General features: G+C 32.2%; 1 protein-coding gene across 28 annotated transcripts in view; it reads right to left on the reverse strand.

Moving 5' to 3' along the window:
• The window catches only part of tay (tay bridge kinase), a 366,957-nt gene that overhangs the window by 101,955 nt on the left and 240,989 nt on the right, over positions 1-24,013 (reverse strand). The gene's annotated exons all lie outside the window — the stretch shown is intronic.

Consider the following 24,013-nt stretch of genomic DNA (forward strand, 5'->3'; position numbering starts at 1 on the left):
GTGGTGGGTAGATCGGCCTTATACAGAAGATACAGTACTGGACCCAGTACACTACCTTGCGGAACTCCTGAATATATGGGGTTTAAGTCAGTATGTTCATCGCCTTGATTTACAATAAAATGTCTATCAGTGAGATACGACTTTAGTAACTGATAGTCTGGATGAGGGAGAAGTTTCTTTAGTTTAACCTGCATGTCCGTATGCCATACATTGTTAAAAGCCTGAGATATGTCTAGAAAAGCGGCCGAACAATATCTTTTGGCATTTAGGTCAGTGTTTACTTTGTTCACAAGTCTATGCACTTGTTCTATAGTCCCATGCTTATTGCGAAAGCCAAACTGATGTTCTGGAATAACTTTTCTTTTCTCTATTATATACTTCAGCTTCTTTATGTATAATTTTTCGAAAACTTTCGAGATTATCGGTAATAAACTTATAGATCGGTAGGAGGTCACATGTTCCGGTAATTTTCCTGGTCTAAGAATCATTAATATTTTGTAATAATTTTTTAATATCCAAATTATTAGTGTTTCTCTCATATACTCATATTCTCTCATAAATATACTAATAAATCGAATCGTAAAAACAATTTTCATTTTTGCACTGTTATTTAATATCATACTTTAATTGGTCAAGCACTAACATTTCTGGTCTTCAAGTTCAATATCTATTAGAGATCAATGTCATTTACCAAGCATTTCAGAAGATATCTTCATAGAATTCCTTTTAAATTGTCTCCGATATAGGAATAGGAAGAGATAAAATAAATCAAACCACATCAAAATATTTTAGAACGAATTATATTTTCAAATATTTAACACCCTGTGATGTTATTAAAATAATGATCTTCAGACAGTCCTAAAGATGTCAACCATTACGAAGGACACGAATGCTTAGAATGTGATGAAGACAAAAAATATAAGTCAATAATTTGTGCACTATTTGGAGAACAAAATACAGAGCATTAGCTAGGAACCATGGATCTTTGCAGTTGATGTTGATGCATGATTAGGTGGTCCCAATAATTTTATTCATTTGTAATTATCGTAACGGATCCACTTTTCATACCTTTTCATTTTCATTATCAGTAACAATAGGATGCAAAAAACCTTTCCGGCATTCCCGCTGTAGCAGCCTTTCACACATGACCAAACGTTTTTCAATGTCTCTTGGCTTCAATTGATACGGCACGAAATATCTAAGCTTTTGAATCATCTTCCTTCTTAGGTTTTACAGGGATCATCATCAAGTAATGCCTTTAAATTGTCGTCTTCAAATTGTATTGGCTGTACAGAACGCTGTTTGTCTTCGGTGTCGAAATCACGACATTCAAAATGTCCAAATCAATATTAATATATTGAAATCGATGGAGCATGATTGGCACAAACTTAATACAGCATTCAATAGCCCCACAGCCGCCTTTTCCTTCAAAATGAATTAAAAAAGTGAAACCTCTCGAAAATGAGATTTCTTCCGACGAAAGGACACAAATGAGTGAAAAGTGAAGCTAGTCAGTGAGGTTTCAACATAAAGTTGGTTACAAATATTCCCGATGCGATTTAATACCAGACAGTAGCACCATCTATTGTAAATAGTATTACACAACACAACCTGGAAACCTGATACATATAACTATTAAATCATAAATGGAATCATAAGCAAAAAGTACAGCAAAAAATATATATGTATAAAAATATATATCCATAAAGCTGAAACTTTCAAACGATAAAGAGCTAAGCTCGCCCCAACATATATCCAGACAATCCAGCATTCTTCGCCGTTACACGGCGCCGGGTTTACTCAGGAAGGTATTCAAAACTGCGACGGGTCGAAAAATCCCACCGAGCGAAATATTTTAGTAGCCCAAAGACCCTAATCTCTTGGAAAATATCTCGGGGGCGTCGCAGAACCAGCCGGCATAAAACGGATTCCATTTTCATATATATTCCGCGTGAGCGACTGACGTGCTCCCCAAACACAACCCCGTCGCAACCCCCCGCCTCCGCCACCCTCGATTCCGTTCCGCCAGAATAAAAAAAAGAGAACGAAATCCCTGAAATATGGTTATACGGTTGAAAGGAAAAGACCTAGGCCCTCCGGTTATAGATGTTTTTTTCTGTGTTGTGCGTATTGAATTTGCTGCAGGATTATTTTCGCGAACGTCTCGGACTGAAAGCGAACGCTGAGGGGGTGAAGGGTGGTAGGGTTTTAAAAAAGTCATAACTAAAATTGAATTGGTGCAATATTTTTTCCTACTGGAGAAAAATTGGTAGCGGTGCAAAATATATTGTCTTTCTACAAACATATTTTTTATATTCGAATATAACGTTACGTAAAATTATTCTTCTAAAGTTATATTATACAAAAATAATATAATAATATACTGAAATTCAAATAGCGTGAATGTGAAGATGGGCGAACGAAAAAAAAACATGATGATGTCAGTTGGAAGAATCATTACTGACTGATATATTTACAGTTTTAACTACTTTCAGGCCATAATATTTTCTGGTTAATACTTTTTCTTAATTTATTTGTTAAAGCTAGTAATACACCCAATATTCAAATTTAATTTGACTTAACCTACCAACAAACAACTACAACTAATATGCCAGACCAGAAGGTTTTTCCTTTTGAGACTTTTAATGACATTATCCACATTTAGTCTGGCCGCTTTCGCGTTATTGTAGTTCTGGAGTCTTCATTGATAGCATCAACTGTGCGCTCCCATATATGTTCTGTGTTTGACGATTGTTTGAAGACTCTCTTCTGTTTTGCGCGAAAATTGTGATTAGTTTGTTGTGATAGTTTTATCTTTTCCACGGGCTTCCAAGGTCAATACGGTCTTCGAAATATATCGGTTTATTTACACCATCGGATGTCTTTTGACGATATGAAATGGCTACGTATTCTGTCTGGCTCTCATCTTCTGCACTCACCTTATATTAGTGTTATTCGGTCTCAAATATGACTGGTTTCACATAATTTTTCACGTTCTTAAAGGATCGATATCTTAGAAATTAGTTTATCTAAATGTTACGAACATTTACATTCGCTTATACGTTTTGAGTATTTTTTATTATCGTAAATAAATCTGACATAAAAAAACTTAACATAAATACACACCAAAAACATAAATACATTAGACACCTAAACTAATTTATAAAATGGGAATCGGTAAATCTTCTGATAGCGACCGTAACCACATCAATTTCTAGGTCGCGATGGAGGTCACAAATGCGTACATACCAAGGCAGATTCACAATATACTCCAGCATATTATTTTGGAACCTCTGAATCAGTTGAACAATGGAGCCACTAGGGTAGCCCCACAACTGAATTCCATAGCTTCACACTGGTCTCAGTATCTGCTGAGATAAAATAAACTTGTAGGTTGATAGCTGGGAGTTTCGGAGAAGCAACCAATACATTGTTCTAAGTTTGATGATGAGTTCTTCGCGCCTCTATTTTATATGCTTCTTCTATCTGAGCTTGACATTCTGGGTTATGTATTCTGCTATATTGGCATAAGGAACTTGCCGTTAACAAAGACACGCTGCGGTGTAGTTCAACTATTTGTGAATTCATTGTGTGTAGATTTTGCATCATTCAATTTGATTCCAGATGGCAACTTCAATCAGATCAAGAGAAGATTCGAGTTCCCTGATTGAGCCATCTACAGTATCTGCTATTGCTAATACTGCCGTGTCAATTAGCAAAGATAGCAGTTGTGATATATAATGTTATGGGGGGATCACTGATATAAATATCTTGAGGCATGCAGCCCTTATCGGTTTTAGATTATACTATGTTCCATCATATTTGAAATGGAAGTATCCATTAATCAAGTAAGATTTTAATAGCAGGTAGAAATGTTTAGGTATATCCAATTTCTTCATTCAAGTCTGAACATCGGGTGTAAAATTATAATATATGCACTCTTTATCCACGTAGAACTGGCCAAGACGAAAAGAATGTCCGTCCACTCCCTTCCTCGATTGAAAGAAAGAAAATGGAGATTTTACACCATGCAAATCAATAATTATTGACGGGTATCATTAACTTAAAGGCCATCGTGCAAGCAAGCAACGATAGTTCTGAAAAAGGCTACAAAACAGTTTAGGAAAACCACAAATTGACGTTAGGTAGTGACAGCATAATATGGATAACAAAAATAAAGTCTAGTTGAACTTCAATAATATACAATATACAATAAAAATATACTATAAAATTCACAAAAATTTTATTATAAGAGAATACGTGAACATTTATTATGAACAACAAAAAATAAAAAGAACTTGTCATTAATTTTTCAGGTAATATTATTGATGTATTGCAGCCAATTTTGAAGAAAATGGAAACTATTAAGTATCATTAAACAATTAAATAAAATATATATCTTACCTTACAAGGATATCTATTTTCTATAATAAATTGCAACTGCCTTACCTGAAAAAAAGAAAAAAGACAATTAGACTTTTTAGGAAATATTATAAAACGGGTTATATTCAATAGCTTAACCTCTCTCTTAACTCTTTAACTCTTTCTGAATGTATTTAGTCGCATACGATTCATATAAAACAAAATTGAAATTTGAGATATTACCAAAAAGATGGACCTACTCCTTAACGAGTCTTTTCCTGCCTGGTAAATACGTTTCAGTGATGAATTGACAAATATAAATTTAAAAACTGATGACTTGAACAGGATTTTAACCTGTGGTTATCCCAAAAATTGTTGTGCTACCAAGCCCAAGGTTTAATCGTTATTAAAACCGATTCGTTCTAATGCACCACTCAAACATGAAAAGGTAAAGTAGTGATGATCGGAAGTACTGGAGATTTCATATCATTTATTACGTACCCAGCTGTTGAAAATGTCATCGTGACTCAATATTGGTTAGCATCAGCGTGATTAAAAATTAACTCAACCTCATCAATCTTATTTTTCATTAATGACACTACTCTATCTGGTGCTAGTTAGAAGTTTACTATGCTCTTAGCATATTGCAATTCATATTCGTTTTCAACGACTACGATATAATTCTTAGATACAATTGTGAGAAATAGAGGTATTGTGAATTACGTAGAGAGACATGAAGCTACCATATCGACGCAACAATAAAAGAAATATATGTATTAAATACTTGTAACATATTGTAATTATTGTTTTACTCCAAAAAATCATGAATATTTTGTGTTGTGGATTAAGCAGGACCTTTTGCGTTTAGATTGTCATAGTTGATGCACTTTTCACTGTCAGCAAAAATAGGCCACAAAAATTTTTCTTTTTTCGATCTTGTGGTAGCCATTTTCACTCGTTTTTTACCGTTCCCGACGTATGTAAATGCCTGGAAACAGTTGATTCATTAGGCTGAACTATTAGGCTGTCTGAAAGTTCCTTAAGCGTGTGAAGTGAGTTTTCGTGTAATAAGTTATGCAATTGGTATTCTTTTAATTTTTTTTGGTGTTTTCTTTTTTCAGCCGCTTTTTTGTCAATAACAATAAACTCACAACTTTTTAGTCGTTGAAATTAAGATCGACAATTGGGATATGATGAAGCAAAATCACCCTACGTTTCTTAACAGTATTTGATGGACTTCGACAGCAGATTTATTCAAATTAAACAACAGAAGCAGCGAATATCGACAAATCAATTTTGAGTAATTCAATAATAGTAAATATATGATTATTTATAATAAATATCATTGACTGAAAAGGTATTCTTCCTGTCAAAAGAGCATTTCTCCAAATAGTTATTCCAATAATATATTATGACTGATGATGGTCAAACCAAAGCCAATGAACTAAGATTCTCCTTCAGAATCAAATCCAATAACGACCGAGCAGTTAGGGTTTCGATAAGAGCAACCATTCAGAACAGGAATAAATAATGCAAATTAGAAATATTCTCCAGGCAAGCCGAAACAAAGGATGATCGATTTTTATTACCGGCGTCCGGCCGTTACCGGCTTCGGAACATCATTATCGGATTTAATAGGACATTTGAGAGAGTCATCGGGCGACGGTTTTTAGGGGTCGTAAAACGGCCGCCACTCTGGCTGTTAATTTTACGGCGGCCCGGACAGTAAAATCCGGCGCTTTACGGCTCCTCCCTCGGGCGATAATACGGGAAAAAAGCGCCGGGAACCGTAAAAATGTTAATGCCGGACGTAAAAGCGACTGTTTAAAACTCTTTTCGCGGATTTATTTTTCTTTGTAGCCCAGTTAGACGCGCGTAAATTAGTTTATACGTCCCGATAGATGAGGATTATTAAGTAACGTGTATTGTATGTAGTCGGCAGTAAATCGTTTCGATGACTACATGGTTATGGCGATGATAATTTGGGGTATCATATTTTATCAATATATATTATATATATATTCCAATCAGAGCCACATTCACCTAATATTTAATTAAGTCTATTGCGCACACTGTACATAAAATAAGTTTTATTAAATATTCCTCGTACTCTAATCTATAAATTCGAAAAATCGACTTTCTCTTTAATATTTTCAAGACTTAACACTTTAAGAATATGCCCTCAAGAGGATTCTTCAAAATCTAATTATATTCGGCGATATAGCTGTTTTATAATATAACTAATTTTCTCAAGATGTTTGTAATGATATTTCAAGTTCTACTGAAAGAATTTACTTCTTCGATATAGCTGTTTTATAATATAACTAATTTTCTCAAGACGTTTGTAATGATATTTCAAGTTCTACTGAAAGAATTTACTTTAAATTTGATTTTTTGATATTTCTCTACAAATTCTTCTATCGTATCAAAGCAAAATAAAGTTAAACAAATGTTTTTCATCAAATAACGACTGTTTGAAAAGACGCGAAATTATTTTATAATTTTTTTGACATTTCCGAATACATTTTGACATATAATAATAAAAATACAAATTTTGTTGAGTTGAATATGAGACATCCGCCTTGAGAAAAGTAATTTTGAGGCGATATCTATAAAAATAATTCATTTTTAAAAATCCTCTTAAGAGCGTATTCTTTGAAGATATAAAAAATATTAATTTTTTAAATTTCTAGATTAGAAAACCCTCCTATATATTAGTAATATAATATAAGAAAATATATTTAAATATTACCCAATTTATTAAAATATATCTTTCAATTACCACTGTCGTGGTATTATTCATAAATAAACAATATTTTTTGAGTGTTACTGTTGTTTTCTGTGAAGTAATTTGTTTTAATTGATATCTTTTTACATTTGATTTTATTTATTTGATTCAAATCACACAACAATGGTTCAGAGCAATTTTTTTACCAAAAATTCAACTCATATCATTTTCCAAACACTGTATTCGTCTTATGTAACCCTGCTGGATGCCCGTCTATTTACTAAGTTGGAAAAAAACGCTTAGGATACTTCGTTTTGAGCCAACTGTGTCCAGAACTTACATGAGAGACAAAAAAAGGGGATGAAATTATAAAGGCTTTTCTTACCTTATCAGAGTATATATATATATATATATATATATAAATTAATATCTAGAACCAACACTAACACGATTTGAATAACAAAACAAATATCTGAAGAAGGTTAATAGAAACCATTAGGAATATCCTCCCTTTTATATATAAATAATTCTCTATAATTCATTAATATTTATATCATTAATAATTGATTAGTTTTATTTATAATCAATAATAATGTATTCAATGGACAGATCAATCAATAACTCTTCAGTCGGACTAAGAAACCTTTATTTTTATAAATCCCAATACATTCTTTAATAGAATATTCATATTTCATCAATATATCGATATTTAAAATAATCGAGTAATATTTCAACGTTTCTTTAAATTTTAAGTGCTTCAGAACAGTTCACGGGCTCCTATTTACGTACATATTAATTATGAATTCCCTCACTTGCATACCGCCAGAGAAAAGAAAAAAGAAACTGGTGGTTGCACATCCGCTTTTAAATATAGCAAACTGTAGAATCAGCAGCAAACAGTAGATGATTTTCCCGATACTGCCTCTTCATAAGATTATCAAAGCCATTGTTTGTTTGCAAACTAATAGTTGCAGTAGTATTACATTTTAACAAGTACAGTGTGAAAGTTTATACTACTTGGCAGAAATATTGGTCATACTAAATAATACTTAATAATACTGAATAATATTTTATTAACCTAATAGTTAGATTTACAAGAAATGTTTTTTCTAATATTCCTTTCAAATTACCAGAAAATTTACTAAAACTTAATTAAAGATATTAATTATAATCTTTCGTTTATCTAGTAGAAAAAATTACTATATAAAACATAAAACTATTGACTAAAGAAGGAAATGAAAAACAAATAAAGATAAATAATACCATACAACATCGTATATATAATTAGCAAAACATATCAACTACAAAACAGTTGTTGAAAATGCAACATAACCATAGTTTTTTAAAATACAATGCATAAAACTTCCGTTAATGGATTCTACATTATAATTATTGTAATTTACTATAAGGTCTAGTCATAGAACAGGTGTAAGCTTATCAAGATAATTTATTCTATGGACATGTGACATATGCTAATTAATGCCACATAATATATAGCTTTGCGTAGTCATTGATACGCTAATAAGGTTAATGTACAATAAATGAGAAAACGTAGTCGTGAACTAGTAAAACTAAGCCTACCCACTCACAAGTCACGAAAGATAGTTTTGATAAATTAGGTTTCATATAAATACACAATGTGGTGAAATAATGCGATGAAAAAAGATGGGGAAAATTAAACAGAATTAGTACATCATATACAAAAATATCAGGACGCTCGTAATTATCTTTACTAAATATTTGTGAAATGATATAGATTTTGTTTAGAATCACATTTTTCAAAGATGTAGCCCATAAGAGAGCAGAAAGATAAGTACAAAATTCATACAGTTTTACAGTATTCAGAAAAACTTAAATACTATATCGTAATAAAATACACAATGTACATTGTATGTGATATTAATATTGCGAGAATAGTTATAAAACGTTATATTGTAGAGTATGTAAGATTTGTGTGTATAGGTCTAGTCTAGTCAGAGTATACGATAAAGAATAGGCGTATAAGCATGTGCGTTTGGTGCGTATACAGGAGGAGATAATAGTCACTAATTATTTGGTAGATGGGGTAGCAAATGCTCTAGGAGATAATTCAGTGATTAAATAATAAAACAAAGAGGAATATATAGAGGAATTATAAGAATTTTATAAGAAAAATGTACACAGGGATTAACGAAATAAAAAAACAAGCAGAATAGCATTGGAAATAGCATACACTGTATATGTGTTTACGATCAAAGACGACAAAAAACTTAATAACACGAAGTCGTTAAGAGCAAAAGTGCAATATATTACTTCATTGCTTTTCTCACATTTAGGAGTAAATGTTGGTTTTTGAACTAGGCCCACAGGGGTCACCACCACAAAATTAAAAAAAAAGGCCTAGGACTCTACCTGATAGGTGGTATAGAGAAGAGTCTAACGTACATGCCAATGTTATTTGCGGTTGCTGTAGTATTTCGGATTTCCACCCCAGTTCTTAATTCTTTCTTAAAATTAATGTCTGGACGAAGTTTCGTTAGAAACTCATCCACCAACTTCAGGTCTTATTTCCTTTTGCTCTACTTCTCATTACACACGATGAATTAAATCCATAATTAACGTACTCGGAAAGTAATGCGCATGAGCAGTCTTAGCCAATATATGCGTGAGATGTAGTAATTGAGTCGTGATTATCAATTAGAAACCATCCTAGAAGACATCTAAATATATATTAGGTGCTTGCCTTTTGATGAGCGATATCGATTGGTGAAAAAACAGAATATTAATGTAAACAATCTAACATTTAACTTTTAAATTCGATAATGTTCACATTTCTTTAGATAAAATAACAATTTTCCATTTAGTATTGTTGCACTATTAAATGTGTATGGACCGCTAATTATGAAACTCATATTTCGAATAACAGTTTTGGTTTCAACAATTTTAAAATGGTGCTTTTTATATGACAATGAACGGCTATGAGGGCAAAATAGTGCGATGACAATGAATTGCAAAACTTATTTGAAAAAACCTCATTTCAAACTCTCAATGAACATTCAGACAGCTTAACATTTGATCATCATCCTCTTGTATGGAAGTAATGAATAAAATCATTTGGTCTTGGAGTTAACAGGTCGGCTTCACCAGGTGATAACCATGATTTTTTGAGCTTAGGGTTTTCAAAATAAATCCATTTCTCATCACTTGTCACTATTCGATGGAGAAATGATTTCTGATCATACCTTCGAAGCAGCATTTCACAGACGATTCTTCGATTTTTCATTTGCCTGTCATTAAATTGATTTAGCAGCCATAAATGAAAAAATAGAAATTTCACGGTATAGGCGAACTTGGGGAAATGTTTTGTTTAGTTCAATCAACGGTAGCGCTGCGATCGCAAATTGTGATTGGCAAGTTGAAATTCCTGGTGCCGCCACTAAGATGAAACGTGATTGGTCGATCAAACTGTGTGAAGTCAGCATTTTCTATGGGCGTCCATTTTTAAGTTTGTTGTTTGAAAGTTTTGGTTTTTGGTTAGATCAAGAAATTTTCGTTTTACGTTGTGCATATTTTCTGTTTTACATTAATTATTATGGAGCAATAATATAAAAATTGATGACAAGTAAAATATATAGTGTACCGTGGTAAAAATTTACTACGGAAATTAGACATCGTTTCCCAAAGAATTATCTCGCTCCTTTCCAAAAATGGGTTGATCAAGTAAATAGTAGTAAGTTACCTGGATAAACCACAATGCAAATATATCAACGTCATGGTGTCTCTCACGGACATTTTAGGGAACAATTTAGAATTACCCTTCCTTCACGAACAAGTATTAGGGTAAATACATATCCAACATTCTTTTTATGAGGTACATATAAAATTATCTATCTACTACATGTCTGTTTATATATTGTTTGTTTACAGAAAATCAAAACCTTTATGAAGATGTTAGTAGTAATAAAATTCAATTAATCTACCAAGTTGTTCGTATGCTGTCCGTGTGATGTCTCTACATAAAGAAGTCTTACAAGAAGGTAATAATTAAGATAACTGGATAATTAGTAGTAAAAAATACTACTTTTAATTGTAAAATATCCCTAAAATAGTTGTAATACTTTAACTTTTTAGAACAATTGGTGTTCAATAATTTTATGGTAGAGCTATTGTATATTTAAATTTGATTGCCTTGTTAAGAAAATAATTGTTACGGTGCCATCAATTAAAAATTTAATTGCTACTTTTAGGGGATTTAGTACATTAAAGAAATCTATTTTGTCTAAATTTACAAATAACTACATATGTTTAACAAATCCTAGCCAAGATTGCTCAAAGAATTTTGTTGAATCTATTAGAGGTCATGGAGGTAGTAACAGCATCATTCACCTAGTATTTTCGAGAAATCTTTAACAGATTTAGTACCATTTGAGGTTGTTGAATCACCAGTTGACTCTATATTTTCAGTTTCAGAGAACTTTGCTCTGAGAAAAACAAGAGTCTAATATTGTATTTTAGTCTTATTTTAGACTATTTAACAAAACTTCTGAAAAAGAGACAACATGCAATATTTGTCTACATTCTATATTCCACAGATTAAATACTCATACATTTTTAGTGTTTCAACTCCAATGTTATTATGAGGTGTGATTGTATTTTTGGTTTAATGAAGTTAATGCAATATCAACAGGGAAGGATTTAAAGCTTACCTTCAATATATCAAGATAAGTTAGAACTCTAATAGATCCCATAAAATTGATGGTACTAAACAAATATGGGAAGGCGTTATAGAAGAATTATAGATATTTTAATGTTGCCTAGAATAGAGTTCATAATTGTTTTTTTTTTGCTTTTTGTTTATATATATTTATATTATTTACACTTATGTATATTTGTATAGAATTTTATTTTAATAAATTAATTTAAAAATTAAATTTGATTTTCATTCAAATATTATTGGCCAATAAATGTGGCGTCACAAAGTAATCAGGCGAAATGGCAGACCAATCAAAGAAAAGTATTTTTTACAGGTTTCTACATAACTATTTTAAACTAACCAATCAAATTCACGTTGTCAGTGCCGCCAATGATTGAAATAAGCAAATCCTTGCCTCGCTACTTACCTGTGGAGTTGTACACCCCTGATGCCAATATAATAAAATGGCATATGTGTCGAATTATAACAATGCATACTTAAGCCTACGCCTGGTATGTCCTTTATGAATTGAAAAAATGATAATAACATATGCAAGCATGTGATGTAAATGAGATAAATAAATAATATCATAAAACTGAGAATGTGGTTTGATACCGTAGAAAAAAAGTTTCCTATTATTATTTCGTAAGTCGTTCGGCATGTTAAAGCGTATAAAAAGAACAAAGAAGCATTTGTAGAAAAATGAGTTTGATGCCTTATTACTCGTGCTTCCCGTCCCCCCATCTCGACCCTCCGCCCTTAAGGGTATTAACTCGTCCGGAAAAATCGTAAAAACCCAAATAGGTCGTAAAGCGAATTCCTCTAAACCAATAACACTCGAATAAGCATTTCCAGGACGGAAATGTCGCCGAAAAGTCCCTTAAAACCGGCACCGTCGGAAACTTTTCGTTTTTATCGTTCCGGCGAAATTCTTTTTCCCCGGGTCCGGAGAGGCATTTTCCGGCAGATTAGAGACGGAAACTGGCGAAATATTCGCCATCGAGTTTTACGAACGGGCCTTATGAATATTTGATGGGTGTTATGGGGAACGGAGTGGGTTCGGGACGGCGACCGACTGCGAATTGCTTGTTATTTCGCAGTGAGTGTTTAGTCGGCGACGTTAAGACTCTTTTCTAAAACAGAAAAAAGGTAATACAATCAAGACGGCTGCATATCTTAACAGCCTCACTCTTCTGCTGATTGTAGCGACAGTACAGTTTGAGTTTTTTTAATATAGGATCTGAGAAGATTATTTTAGTGAAACTGAACTCATCATCATTATCAATCCAGAGTCGGCGCTTGAGGTGTTTACATCTCAACTTATACCCTGCAGTTGGTGCTGTAACTTTCTGGCCTCGGACAATGGCAGCCTAATATTTTGAGAACTTCATCCATGTCTTTTCGAAGGTCGATTTCGCAAGAAGTCTGTGAGTAATGTATTCACCTTTCCTTCGATATACATGTCCAAACTATTGCAACCTGTGTCTCTAAACTTGTTCTTCAACTGTGCTCTGATTCTAATATGATCTCGGAGAAAAATATGCCAAATTTGCTTTAAAAATTGCATTTGAAAGACCTCAAGCTTACATATGTCAGACTGTAACAGAGCCCTACAAAACAACTGGTAAGATAAGTGTTCTAAAGGGTCAGATTTTAGTCTTGATTGTAATACTTCCCTTCCACATGCATTATCTCGGAGAATCAAAAGCTACTGCAGCTTAGCCAATTGGGCTGCACTTGCTCTAACTGGGCCCTATTGATATTTACAATAACACACCGAACTGACAACAGAAACTCAACTGGTGTTCACATAATACTGAAATTAATTTATTTAAACCAAATATCGGCAACATCTTGCCCTCTTTGTGGTTTCCAGTTCAAAAATTCAATCAAATGGTTCCTACAGGATCGGAACAAGTGATAATCAAAAGGGGCTATGTCTGGAACACACGATGAATGAATCAAAATATACCAATCAATTGATGATGGAAGACAATATATTTTCTATTATTCAATGGCATGATACTGTTTATAATCTCTTTTCAATAATTTAATTTTGGTTCCATATTGGTACCAATCTTTTCAGAAATAAAACTATTGACAACTGTCATATGTACAAATTACCCACAAGGGAATTATATAGTAGGACATTGCATTAATCCCGATCATTTTTTCACTTTAAAAAGGTATTTTGAAAATCGGTATAATGTATGTAGATTAATCAAAATATTTCTCATAACCAAAACACTTATTGCCATGTGGCATGCAGCAATATGAACAAATAACATTACCTCTGTGATAGTCTAACTTCAACATTCGAGCTGCGACAATGTATCCTTCAACTTGTAACGTATAGTCAAACTGTGTAATACAAGATAATAATTTTGCACGTGTAACCCGCTATTGCTGGTCTTTTTTACAAACAATGACCAATCATTTTGCATTCAATTTATTTAATTAATGTTGATAGAGATAGATATTTATAGTAACAGTTTAATTTGATATTACACCTTGCTGATTCCCCACATATACAGTAAGACTATGACTTGGCATTGTCTTAGTAGGTTCACTTGTCATTGCCGGTCACAATACGGCCACATAAAACTTTTATTTCTGTCTGATAGGCAATGAAACTGAAACATTAAAATAGTTCGAAAGAGTATTTTAAGTCAATTTGTGTGGTAGTCAGTGTCCGTTCCCTTTCGGCCTTTCTCATTACATGTGAACGTCTAAAAATATTTTATTCATCAACTGGTAGGCTGTCTGAAAGTTCTCTGCGAGTTTGAGCAGGGATTTCCTATAGCTAATCTTGCAATTCATTGCCTCTTTATTTCCTCCAAACATTCTTTGTCATTGTCATAAAATTACCGCTTTTAAATAGTTGAAACCAAAACTGTAAATTCGGATGTCTTTTAACAGCGTCGTCATGCTTGTAAAAGTTTTTATGCGGCTTTGGCAGCACATTACTACAAATCAAACAACAAATGCAATGAATGTCGAAAAACAATTTTGAGAGTTCCATGGTAGCATCTGTATTCTGAAAATATTAAAACCATCGAACTTAACAGTTAGGTAAAGCATTTTAACAAATAATGCGGATCCAAATACATGTAAGTACCTGATATTACATATTAATTTTTATATATTCACACATTTTTGCATTCCGTAATCTATAATGAACGTAAATCAGCAATCTTAAAGTGATTATAGTGGTTCTTAAATGTAATTTGGTGAATTTCTGATCAGAAATTATTTCATAATAATAGAACTGTGATATGGCGCTTTGTCATGATACAAAACCCAACATTTTCTTTAAAAAATATGGCGTTTTTCGAGGAATTTGCTTTTCAGTCGCCATTTCCTTCACACTAGCGACGTTAACCCCAATTCAATAATGCTTTCAAAAATTCAAATTTCAAACATTTTTAAAAGGCAACGAGGCGAGTTTACAAGTCAAATCAATTATCCAACATATTTTGTATTTTAAACACGTTCTGCTACATGTTGCAATGATACTACAGCTGAACATATGCATAATAAACACCCAGGCAATAAAACGACGATATAATACACATACAAAAAAAAACACACTCGCACAATAAATAAAATAGCCGTACACCATAAACGAACAGCTGTGTCCTATTAAAAACCGCAATCTAGCGAAACAGTTTTGCAAAATCTATTCCCACATATAAATTACTCAGATACAAAAAGGTCGGTTCACATATATATAGATATGACTAAAATTTTGAAATATGTTTTTCGAAATACGGGACCGACCCATAAAACTGGTTTCGGTTTTGGTGGAGGTTCTTTGTCCTGGACATTCTGGACCGGTTTCACCAGGTAACTCGATTTAAGCGGACCTATGTCGATGTCTATTTCTTATATTTTGCGTATCCTCAAGCATAATGTCGTTGATAATGATCAAGATTCCATTTTTGTATTAAATATTAATTGTTATATTAGCCTATTTTATAAATATTTTAAATAACCAGTGGCTTAAGTCCCGTTACCATTATGATTGCGCGTCATCTTGGTTATGTGACGTTTAGCTCAGTTTTAACCATTCTGTTGTATAGACGTCCAAAATTTATTATGGATAAATATACGCCACAAGAATTAGCAGAAATAGTGACAATATTTATTAAAAATAATCGTTCCATTGTTGCCACTCAGAGGAAATTGCGTCAAAAATATTCTAATCGTCCATTGCCTCACAAAACCACAATATATCGTTTATATATGTCTCGTAACACTGAAATTGTGACTCTAGTGCGCAATACTATTGAAGAATCTCCAGAAACATCAATTCGCAGATGTGGTTCACATTTCTGCACGCAGTTTAAGGCGAATTTTTAAAACTGATTTGAAAACGAGTTGAGTACAGTAATGCAATCCTAAGGCTGTCTGGTGAAAAAACTAAGCCCATTTTCTTCCCAGTGGCCACGTCAATAAACAAAACATTCGGTTTTGGGGAACACAGAATCCTCAGTTAATTCATGAAAAAGTATTGCATTCCCTAAAAAAAACTGTATGGTGTGGTATTCATGCTGAAAAAATTATTGGTCCCTATATTTTTGAAGATGACCAAGGTCTTGCAGTTAATGTTACTGTTTGGCGGTACCAATACATGATTCCAAATGTTCTTGTGCCTGGGGGAGAAGGGAAGAGTAAGGACTGGAGGATATGTGATTTAAGCAAGATGGGGCCAGAGCATAGAGAGCTCGTTCGACAATTCAATTATTGACTGACGTTTTTCCACGAAGACCGATTTCGCGAAATGGCGATTTAGCACAGCCTGCCAGATCTTCAGACTCTTTCTTATGGGGTTTTTTAAAATCAAAAGTTTATGTGAATAAGCCCCAAACGATTAAACATCTTAAAGACAATATTTGTGACGAAATTGAAGAACAAAAATGTAAAGGCCAAATAAACTTTTTATGATAACCAAACTTACTTATCTTTTCTGCTGGACAAGCTCTGCATATCACATTAGAATTGTTTATGTTACAAATGAATAATTTGTTGACATTTGAATTAAGTATATCGTAAAGAAAGTTTTATCTACGCTGTTATCTCTTTTAAGTTCAAATTTCTATGTATGTGGTAAAACAAAACCAATAAAGTTGAATTTTTTAGAATATCCAAGGATTTTCGTCGTATATACTTTCAAATAAAAATAAGACCTGAGATACTGGCTTGCTTTATATATTTGTAGATTATGTGTATTCGGAGAACTGACTTTATTATCTTATATAGGTCCATAAATTAAATTTAAAGGATTCTTTTTTCATTCGAAGCAGTAATTTACGGATTCCATCTCGAAAAAACGATATATCCTTTGATGCTATTCGTCACTTGATATTTTTGTAATTTTTGGTATTTCAATAAGAAATGAAGCGCGGTTCAGACAGGTCACGACTTATAATCGAAACATGTAATAATCAAAAGAAGCAATGTCTGGAGAATATGGCGGTTGGGGTAACACTTTCCATTTTGTTCCCAAGTATATTTTCAAGTATAAAATTTTGATTTTTTTAAAAGTGTTCAAAAAGTTTGAAGCTGATCTTTTTAGAGGTATTTCAATCAGCATGGTAAAAAATCTTCGACTTGGTTTAAAAGAAAGACATCATTGCCCTATTAAGTGATATTTAATCCTAAAATATATAACATAACCTTTATAATAGCGTAATCCTCATAAATGCAAAATTTTTCAAGACCAAAAATATAACTATGTTTAGTGACAAACTGAAAAAATAAAATCACTTAACAGAGAAATTAAGGGAGGTCCGATGCTAACACAATATTGTTATTTACTTTATACATATATGATTTTGTATGTTATATGTGATTTCACGAAGTATGCTAAATAAGTACCAAAAATAATACTATGTTAAGCTTAACGTTATCCATATTCCCTTTTTAAAGATCAAGCGTTTACCTGAATGTTACCATGGGTCAGATCGTCAGTAGGAGATGTCAACGGAGTATCTACGGTTTCCTGGTGACCCTCTTTTTCCTTGTTCTCTTTTTCCGGGCCGATCTTATCGCCCCGGTCACCATTTTCTTGTACTCTCACTATGATCGCTATGTTGACGGTAAGACCGAATCGAATTAGCTATCACTGACACTTCAGAGCACAGCCCGGAACACGATGTTCCAAAGGATAAGCTCAGTTTCACTTGTTCATTAAGAAGATAAACTCGCGAGAGATCAACAACATATATGTGAGTAACTATTAAACCAGCGCCGTTAACTTTAAATAAATGTCATGCACTTCCTGCAAAGAAAAAATAATAAAATAAATCTCTGTCGGTATATATGTTGGGAGAAACCTTCGAATGGTGTGGTATCATTGCTCATAAACATGATTTTCAATGATAGAATCGAAACTGTTACATCACGGCCATCAATAATGAAAGCTGTCGTTACAATATGATAATATTATATGAAGGAACACTTCTATTTAAACGGTCTCAGATCAGTCAGCCCTCAAAACCAAACTAGATTATACTTTCGACATTCTCTTTATTGTTCACAATAGCATATATATTTGGATGAGATTAAGTGAAGCTACTACGAAGCAAATAGTGACAGTTTTGACATAAGGCCGTTGTTAGATTTTGTTTATTAACTTTCACAATAAATATGCTTAGTACAATTTTCATTTATAAATCAATTTTTTACTGTGGTTCTGTTGTAGTTACACGAGTTAGACGAGTGCGAGATAAATACATGTCTGTATTTCCCAAACTAAAATAAAAGTAAACTATTTAAGCTAAAATTGATATCCAGTAGCCGTATTGCTTCCACGTGGCTGTGATTTAGAAAATTTATTTCATGTTTTAAGATGTTGAGTTTGATGGAATTGAGCAGTTTTTGGTTTGGTTTCTTGGAAGTTTGTTCTGGCAGCTTTGGATTACTAGCTGGTTTTGTAAATTTTAATGTAAACCTGTATTTGAACCTCAAGCCCCAAATATACATTATAATAATAAAACATAAAAATAATGTAATATAAAATATAATATAAATATAACCAATCATATATATAACCGATTTTCGATTTTAGGCTAAGTTGGGAGTATCTTCCGACTAATTAGTGCAGTTCTTTGATTTTGAACCTGATCATCATTTGCCTACCTAAAAAAAGCTCTAAGCAGTCTAATAAATTCAAAATAAAACAACTATTTTGACTGAATTATGAATATAGTTATTAATCATTTGTTACTACCATTCGGTGACATAAACATGGGTATTTCTATCTTTCAGAAAAAGATACGTGATAATAACATCAATACAAAGTATCAGCAATCTAAGATTATAACATATATAAATAGCTAAATTATACACAATCTAAATAATATTATATATGGATAACCTCCATTTAAATACATCATTAAGCATTTTTGTAGTCCCGCCACTACACTAAATCGATAATAGCTCTATTAATAATTCAGGATACAGATTGTAGCTAGTAATTTCGGATTATTATTTGGGCGGTTATTTTGTCAACCATATAATAATAAGGATGACCAGCGAGTAAAACCTGCAAGCCAGAGCTTTCACATTGCTACTGTAATGTGTGACAATGTCCTGTTTTATGATCCTTCTTCTGTGGTTCACTTTTTACTCATTCGTCAGAAGGGGCATGTTTGAAATTGGCACTAGATGTGTCAGCATCTAGAATGTCGATCCTCAGGAAAATAGATCGTTGTAGTTTAAACAGATATAAACACAGAGCAAGAGACCCATCTGTTGATGGTAATGCGAAGGAATTTCAGCCAATGCTCATAAACGCTAGTGTGCTTCTACAATGAAACTGAGAATTTTCAGTTGGTATTTAAAAGAAAACTTGCTATAATATTAATTTACTGAACAACTACATGTTCCTATTATGCAAGGGTTATTTTCTTTTTTAAAGATGGATGCCTAACGTTGCTAAAATGCAAAATGAGTTTCCCGATTGGAGTGATCATAACCACTACAAGATAATATATATGGAGCATCTCTCTAAATTTAAATGTGGATTTTCAGTATTTCGTCTGCTTTCCGACTTCTTTACATATATGTATTATAAGTTCTGAATAATTGGAGCATCCAGTTACTATACATTGCCCCTAAGTTTATTGAATTCATACCTTTATTTACATAAAACAACATAATAAACTTATTATATTTTTAGTTCTCTCAACTTCGAGAAGAGAAGACTCATTAATATATACCAAAAAAAAAACACTTACTTTTGATATTTCGTATAGCCTTCCATCAATTATGAATTAAATGCTGTCGTCAGAAGAAAGATAAATTACTTAGTGCCATACGCATACAACAACAAATTTTACTTCATTGTAATATAACTCAAAATTTGCTTATATCCATAAGCTGTAAACGTCTTATATATCATTACATCATCACCTAAGTCATAAAACTTAATAGGCTGTAATATTAATTTCAAGGAGGATAAAACCTGAAATTAAAAAAATTGCAGCACAGCGCTTAACGTACCCGCCATGATATATATCATTACGCGTTATCCGCCGTTCGATCGTCTGAAATGATTTAAGTGTTCTTAACGTTAATACATGCTAAATAATTACCTCATTAAAATAACACAGTCCATTCAAAAGTTAAATTATGCGCGACAAATTCCGATAGTCATGTGTTCAAGTCACTGTCCGTACACCTGATCGAAGTAGTAGATGTTCGGGCTCCGCGTTATGTATATATATATATATATATATATATATATATATATATATATATATAAATATATAAAGGTGTTATTCCGCTTTTACATAAGCGGTTATGTGGAAATTTAGAAAAAGGAGACATAAAAGAGATATCGTAAATAGACTGTTAGAGGAAGTCATTCGGGTGTATACGAATCGCAAAGCAGTAATCCAGTTAATTCTTTAATCTTGTAGGCTTTCTACGGCTTCAACTTACCGAATAAATGTCTTGTTTTATGTAACACCATTACAGATAACCGGCTTGTAGAGAAAGAAAGACATATCATTTAAAAGTATGATGATAAAAGAAAGTTATAACACTTGCTCTATAGTTTTTTTTTTCTTTGATGCTTGATAAGAAATTTGCTTACTTAGAAATTTTACATACAGCTACATATACAATTATTTATAGTTAAAAATATAATTACTAAAAATAAACTAACAGTATCATATTGGATTCTATATCAATACCATTGCTTTTGATCTTGTAACAATGTTTATACGGGTAAATTAATAGTTGTTTATATAAATATTGCCATATTAATTAAATATTAATTTTATATTTTAAGCATAATAATTACAATAATTAAAACAGTATTAGTAATAAAATTAATTAGCAAACATTAATAGATGCTTAATATTTGTTTTTAATTTAAAAAAAATGGATCGTACTTATTTTTATTATTCACTATTATCCAAGGATTTGGATGATTATAAAATTAAAGTAAAAAAAAAGAAATCATCAATTTATATTTGAAATTATTCTAAAGTTATAAATTAGAATTAAATACAATATTATTATATATGTATATATATATATATATATATATATATATATATATATATATATATATATATATATATATATATATTTCCTTGATATTTTAAACTAAGTCATAAAATAACTCCTATTATTTGTTGATTGAACTTACTGCTTAGTACAAACAATGGATATTAGCAGTCACCTTTACCTCTAGATCTTCTTTGGTAATTCGTGAATCTTGTCGATTTACAAGTAGGCAATATATAATTTTACATAATAGGTAAGCTATATACCAGTATCCAAAACGAACAATATATTTCAATTAAAAACGGCATAAGCTCCGTCAAATTTTAGTGAGTGCATAATACAGTATATAGTAAATCAATTTAGTAACACAGTAGTTATTCTGAAGGTGTTACATGAAGTATTAACAAAAGAGAATTTATAATAATGATAATTTTCAAAAATTTTGGTTACGTAGTTTTCAACAAAGAACAAGGAGCACCTGGGACAATACAGACAACAACAAATCCAACTCGTCCCGATAAATAAAAGTCAAATTTCTTTTATGCACCCTGTACAATTCAATTGTCAAGACAATATACAGAATATAGGACGATAAAGCACGATGTTACATTAAAAAAGTCGTAAAAATCTCGACGATGTCGACCATTAAATCTTCTCTGGTATATCCCCCAATTCTCCCCCTCGACGTAACACATAAACCAGTTTATGAATAGAGGTCCCGAGCCGCGGATCCGTGAATAAGGCCCCATTAGCCTTTCTTGAGCTGTCGCCATTTCTCGTCTCGACAAAGGAAACGTGCCAATCACAGTCCGCTTAGTTAAACATGGGTACAACATTAAATAAACACAATTCCCCGTAAATCGCGCTTTTTACGACACAGAAAAGGTATGTATACGACCAATGAGCTTAACGTAACAGGATCAGATCGCTCAGATCCATTTACGATCTTTATCTCTTATTCTCTTATTCCTTATTTGAGTTATTGTGTTGTTAATGAGTTTAGATTCTTATATTAAACCAAAATCGTTTTAAATTAATAGCAAATTACAAAACATAATTGTGAATCTATATAAATGATCGAAATAAATGGGAAGGTGAAGAAAATTCTTATTTATGTTGATTGAACACAATGCTTCCAGTCCCAATAGTCAACAGTAACATCAGTTTTTAAAATTTCCTAAATTTAATACATGTATGTGATCGTATAACAGAAAACATAACAGAGATGCGTATTTATTTTATGTATTTTGGTATGCTGGAAACACTATAATATAGAAAATAATCCAGGAAGTCCGGAAGACTTGATGAATAAATTTAAGATTGAATACAATACAGCATAATGGCGTTTATACCATGAATTTATCAAAAAATAAGGCTTCTTATCAGTGTCAGTACTGCGAGCGGTCTAAGATCGGTTTCTATGCTTCCATTCCTACAAAAAACTTACAAAAACTTATAATTGGTGCTTCACAAATTAAAATAACAAGGCCTTGGTTGGTAGACCATGGATTTACTAAATTCGCTTGCTTTTTGCGTCTATGGGATATCAAAAACCGAAACAATCACTACACAAAAAAGAGTTGGTAGCCGACGGAGGTTAAAGTTAGTGAAAACAATGTCATCCAAGAAACAGTGCTTACTGCACAAAGTTCTTATACCAACACTGCACATAAAGTTAGACTTAAGCAATTTGTAAAATCACTTCCTAAAGATGGAGATTATTTCAAATATATTGTTTCAAAATTTACAGGCCTTTCAGAAGTAAAGCGAAGGTATTGGTACATTGAATCAATTTTGTACAAAACTAGCTTCTGTTTTGTGTTCCCAGATAGGGGTGTGGGCTGGCAAAAAATCGATATATCAGAGAAAAAAAAAATCGATATTTTTTTGTTACATATTGATATTTTTAACGAACCTTTACAATTAAGCATCAAATACACTAAACTTTGAAAATTAAGTACCAAAATGCACTAAACATTTAAAATAAAGTACTAATAAGTAATGTAAGAAGTTTAAAAATAATTAAATGGTTTTTTATAATGTTTAAGAAATATGTTCAACTTTTTTTGTAAAAATATCGCCCATAAATATCGATATATTTTTTCTGCATCCCTATTCCCTGCATCACTTTTGGTATATTTGATTGTAAAACATAGTATATAATCCCAATAACAAAGCTTAATTACAAAAAAAACCCCGATATATTTTTTTAATTTTTCTGAACAAGCTGAGCGTCTATTTATAAACTCGCATAATCATCGAATGCCGCAAGTATACTTTTCAGTTACTTAACAGACTTATCACTTTTTTTCACGGTTGAATTGTTTACGAATTAGACGTTGCTCCATCGAATGAAAGAAACCCGACGTCCATTCTTCTCTCTGTACAAGGTACGAACTCCGTGACTTCGAAGGCTTATTATACTCTGGCCGATAACAGTACATGATTGAGTCGGTTTACGGCTCAGCTCGTTTCAGATACACGCAGATCTATCGATCACTAGTTTTAATCATCAACCAAGCATATTTCCTTTTAATGGAGATAGTTTCTCTTTAGAGTAAAATGTTTAACATAGAATAGAAACTGCGACCTTATTTCCAAATATTTTTAATACCTTACTAAACAGGTAAAGAAGTTATTCATAGACATGTTAAATTAAAGAGCTGAGAGAGTTTAAATTTATTTCAGGAGAAATCCCCTTAATTTGCCATGTGCTTCAAAAGTTAAAT

Source organism: Rhynchophorus ferrugineus, unplaced genomic scaffold, assembly GCF_030347505.1.
Source record: "Rhynchophorus ferrugineus isolate W39M unplaced genomic scaffold, kcgeb_rfMv2 rfM1, whole genome shotgun sequence".
In the NCBI taxonomy this organism is placed as follows: Eukaryota; Metazoa; Arthropoda; class Insecta; order Coleoptera; family Curculionidae; genus Rhynchophorus; species Rhynchophorus ferrugineus.